The following is a 5,611-nucleotide window of genomic DNA, read 5'->3' as shown; positions in this document are numbered from 1 at the left end:
GTAAAGAAGGCCTTTAAATCTTATAACAATTGTAGACTCTTTACTAATGAGATTTTTAGATGTTGTGGATTACCAAGATAATAGCAATGGACAAAGAAATCAAAGATTTGGACTTGTCTTAGAACCCAACTATGTTTAAGTGCTACTTATTGTCCTGAAATGGATGGTCATAAAAAAAGGGTTAATGAGATCATTAAAGACATTCATTGAGCTTATTATGGACATGAACCTAGCATATTGATTGAGTATCTACCTCTAGTAGAGTTCACTTACAATGCCACTTATCAACATAGTAGTTGTATGGCACCAATTAAATCATTGTATGGGCAAGGTATCTATCATCCCTAAACCTTTGAAGGTGAAAGCCTTGAGAGAAATGCATGGGGAAATGGATAAGTAATTGCAAATTTTACCACAATCAAAGCCATTTAAGGGCATGATGCTTCAAGATCTTAAAGTCAGACACAAAAGGATATTGCTATCCCTAAGAAGGTTTAAGAAGATTAACCCAAGGTATTGCAATCCTTATGCAATACTCAAGTGTTTAGGAAAGCTAAAATCACCTAGTCATCTCAATGTGCATGATGTATTTCATAACGACATATTGAATTCTATATGTATTTAACCTTAATCATATCCTAGATTATGTCTAAATTGTAATGCTCATCAAGGAAACTTTAGAGATACAACAACAGAGGATCCTAGATACTAGAGTTAGATCTCTTTGAGTGATGTGGTTTGTGGATATCTAGTTCAATGGAATGATGATAGTATAAGAGAGGACATTCAATTGCTTGGGCCTAAGGAATGTTGTCTAAATAATCCAATGGTGGTTCAAGCATCAATAATTTAAAGGACAAAGCTACCTACGTAAGTTTGAACTGGCTTAAAAGGATAAACATGACCCAACCTTGGGTTAGTATGGTCAGATTTTTATTCTTCCAAATTTAGAATCTTTAGTGGTGCTTGGAGTTATCTCAATTAGTATGATGTTGTCTTTTATAAGGTTATCAATGTTGAGTTTCTTGCTCATAGATTGTTCAGGTGTTGCTCAAGTCATGGGCATCTAATCTTTTAGGTTTCATGCTAAAAAAGATTATTTGGATTATACAAGAGATCCTTCCTTGTTGCAAACCCTTTGGGCCTCTTTCAATGCCTTTAAAGACATGAGATCTCTTATTTTAAGCAAGCCATTTCTTTCTATGATGATTCGTGCTAAAGGTTTAAGAAGGTAGATGGATTACTCAAACAACATCACCCAAACTTTTTGGGAGCTTGCCAAGATTAGTGACCATTTTGGCCTAATAAAGAAAGAGGTTGATTGGGTAGGAAGTATCATGCAAAGAAAGAAAAACCATTGGCCCTCTACCATTGCTCCTCTCTACTCTCACCAATGTGAAATAGATAATAAAGTATCATATAGAGGATGAAGGATTAGTGCCCCTATGCTGCCACTCCTCTTCTCTACTTTCACTTAAATCAACATTCCATGTGTGCTTCACATGCACGGAACACTAGGCTGCCACAAAGTGGCAATCAAAGTTGCCATGTGGTACGCTCAACGATCGATTTCTCCTCTTTCTCTCTCCTCTTTTCCCCCTCTGTTTTTAATCCTCTCTCTCTCTCTCTCTCTCTCTCTCCCCCCAATTCCTTGTCTAAATTTCTCTCTCTCTCTCTGAGAGAGACAGGTGCTGGCCGGCGATGGAGTTCTTGCAAACGGTGGAGAAATACGAGACCTGAGAGAGACAGGTGGAGCACTGGGAGGTCTACTTCGGCACAGCTGCTACTACGTGTACAACAACTCGCCCATTCTCTTCAACAGCCGCAGCGCTACTGCGATTGGGGCACCCGCGCCTCTCCCTTCTTGGGCCTCTGGCACTCATCAGCACTCCAGTGCCACGTCAGGGAAGAAGAGAACATCGCCCTTAATTCCCGTTGCCACCGCGGTGGCGGGTGTGATACTGGTCCTCGCTGCAGCTGTGGTGGCCCTTCTGCTTTGGAGAATCGGAACCCGAAAACAAAAGCGTCGAAGAGGAAACCAAACTGACAGGTTCAATACTCGAGAGGAGAGCCTGTAGCTGAGTCTATCCAACCATTTCCGACGGAATGCAAGGAAGTTCACTATTCACGAGCTACAAGAGGCAACCAACAACTTCGATCTGAGGTACAAGCTAGGAGAGGGAGGATTTGGTCCTGTGTACAAGGTCTCTCTCTCTCTCTCTCTCTCTCTCTCTCTCTCTCTCTCTCTCTCTCTTCCACTGCCTGTGACCCTTGCCCCCCCTGCGCCTGCTCTGCTCGCAACCCCCCACAGACCCGCTGCCACAGTCCCCCCAATCCCGCAAAATCTTCACGATCCTCGAACCAGGAGGGGGCTTTTTCCCCGTGAGGCGACATGCCGCTCGAGCTCCATAACGTGGAGCTTCTAATCAGCCAGGCGATCAAGGAGGCGAAGAAAGATTTCAAGAAGGATGCGGATAATGCCTTGAACCAAGAAACCCGCCGGTTCCATGAGAGGATCCGGCGACTGGAGGAGATGGTGAAGACACTCACGGAAGAGAAGAGGGATCTCAAAACCGACCTGGACAAGCTACAAACAGAAGTGTCACATCTACGGGAGGCAAGAGAGGACGCGGATTTCAAAGCGGACCTCCGAGAGGCTATCACGAAGGAATGCTGAGAGGACCTCCAGGTATGCATTAAAACCGAAGTTGAGGCTTCGAGAGAGGGATGGGAGGAAAAAATCAAAGCAAACATGAAGGAAGAATTAGAAGGGAATAAGGAGGGGTGGATTGAGGTAGTGAAGAAGAACATTAAGAAGGAGGTCCAGGAAGAAAATAAAAAGGAGGAGGTAGTCCGAGTTCAGGAGACCTTAGAGGAGGAGAGGCTCAGGAACGCGCGTAGATTGAACGTGCGTATTACCGGGCTCCCCGAAGGGGCCTCTCCGGAGGAGGATGCACGCGGGCTATGCACCCGACTAGGGTACACGAGCATGCCTTTTACTTAGGCATGGTGTGCAGGACGAGATACTACCAGGGTCAGAGCTCTGATATTACATATGAGCACACCGGAGGACAGAGCCGCTTTCTTTCGGAAGCGGATTTCGCTCCGAGGGATGACTGGGGCTCCCATCTTCATGGATGAGGACCTGACTCAGATGCAGATTGCACACAGACGAGCATGCATGCCACAGATACTCCAAGCACGTAGAGAAGGCCGTAAGGCCTTCTATTGAGATGGCCGGATTTTTATAGATCGACGCCCCACCAAATAGGGGGGCGTGGCCTATGCGACGGGGCAGAGGACTGTACAGGAGACCCCGATACGTGTGGCAGTTTGGAACTGCAACGGCTCCCTATGGTCACGACCAGACAGACTTGAGGAGATTTTACCCGACCATGATGTTATATGCCTCACAGAGACACATGAGAGCCTAGAGAGAGGGCTTCCACGCATTACAGGATTTGAGTGGGTATCTGCATACCGGGCTACTACTAGGCAGAGTACATCTAGGGGCTCAGGAGGGGTGGCAGTTCTATTCCGTCAGGGCATATAGAGACATATCCAGTTAGTGAGACGAGATGAGGAGGCCAGTTACATATGGATCAGAGTGCAGATATCAGATGAGAGATGGATCTATATGGCAGTATGCTACTTTTCACTATGAGGGTCTAGATATGCTACTACGCAAGGTGATATTCAGGCCAGAGATTCCCCCTCCTCTTATTCACAGCTCTCAGAGGACATTATTCTGTATTCTACTTTGGGTGAGGTCTTCCTTATGGGGGACTTCAACAGGCGCACAGAGAGCCGACAGTGTGAGAGTTTTGATATGGAGCAGCCAGAGATCATGAGAGCATTAGACCCTGAGGAGTTGGGGATCAGTCGGGAGTCAGCAGATACTGGGCCAGACGCCACAGGGTATGGAGGGCATTTACTTGAGCTTGGTAGTAGACATCATCTCGTTATTTATAACGGGATGGCACGATGGCCATATTCAGGAGGTCTTACATGCTTCCCACATGGGGGGGGCGAGGGTACTGTAGATTATCTGCTCGGACCGATCGATGGGATGCATACTATTGAGTCCTTCGGCCTTGGGAGACTCCACTCGGTGTCGATCACACCTTTCTCAGTTTCTCACTCCTCACCTCACTACCATCACCACCTGCAGATATCATACCCCACATGCATACTGCCATACACTTCACTCATGAGCTCTCACATGTTTACTCACAGCATCTGGAGGAGCACATCACGTCACTTGATCCATACGCACCCCTTGATACACTGACCACTGATATCACACGCATTCTGCATGATTCTGCTACACTCAGTTTTCCACATCACACATACACGCACCCCCCTCGGACCGGTACCATGCCACAGAACAGGTGGTATGATGATGAGTGTAGAGATCTACGTCGATAGCTACGCGATTTAGAGGCCAGAGGAGAGATCACACATAGACAGGCGCAGAGACGCATGCACCGCTTGACCCGCCGTAAAAAGCGGGAATGGGAGGAGGAGAGATATTGGGATATATACCACCTTCTTATGAGCAGAGATTGTGTAGAGGCATGGAGGCAGATCAGAGAACCACGCTCACCCACACCGATACATGACCCTGCAATATGGCATGGATATGCACAGAGTTTATATCATGTACCCGCACAGCCGCTGATACCCACACCATGTACACCGAGACCGGGTATTTCATCCTTTTTCACCACTAGTATGGTGAAACATGCTATCTCACGGTTACAGCATGGCCGCGCTCGAGACCAGTTTGATCTTCAAGCAAAGCATATTATAAATGGCAGAGACACATTGGCTCCACTCATTGCTCACCTCTTCAACCGTGCATTGTCTGAGGGGTTCCCTGACTCGTGGACAGAGCACACCATTGTACCTATCCACAAGTCAGGGGATCCCATGGATCCTAACACATATAGGACCATCATGATTGGGCCAGTTTTGGCCAAACTTTATGGCACGGTGATGGAGGAGGAGCTCAGCACGCTGGCAGAGAGAGAGTGCATGCGCACACCCGGACAGGCAGGGTTCAGACGAGCATTTTCTACCATAGACCACATCTTCACTCTCCGTTGTCTGATCGATCAGACACGAGTGAAGAAACAGAGATTGTATTGTTGCTTTGTGGATTTCCGCAAAGCCTTTGACATGGTTCCGAGAGAGAGACTTTTCAGACGCCTACTTGATCTGGGGGTGGATGATGACATGATGTGGGGTATTTATGCACTACATGAGCGGGTTACTGGCAGAGTCAGATGTCCGGGAGGTATATCAGATCCCCTTGTGAGCACCATTGGTGTGAAATAAGGATGCCCACTCTCACCGACTCTATTTGGGCTATACATTGATGAGATAACAGAGTTTATTCAACAGCGAGCCGGTGGAGGTATAGATCTCAGTGGAGCCACAGTTCATATCTTACTATATGCAGATGACATTGTGTTGGTCTCAGATTCAGCTCAGGGATTACAGCAGCATTTATTAGCATTGGATGATTTTTGCATACAGAGAGGCATGACAGTGAACCTCGGTAAAACCCAGGTTCTTATATTCCATACATCAGCTCAGATACGGAGAC

This window comes from Lygodium microphyllum, chromosome 16 (assembly GCF_053477565.2).
Source record: "Lygodium microphyllum isolate KBCC chromosome 16, Lygodium_microphyllum_v1.1.10, whole genome shotgun sequence".
NCBI classification, from domain to species: Eukaryota; Viridiplantae; Streptophyta; class Polypodiopsida; order Schizaeales; family Lygodiaceae; genus Lygodium; species Lygodium microphyllum.
The sequence above is the reverse complement of the archived record's forward strand: the minus strand, read 5'-3'. Positions refer to the sequence as shown.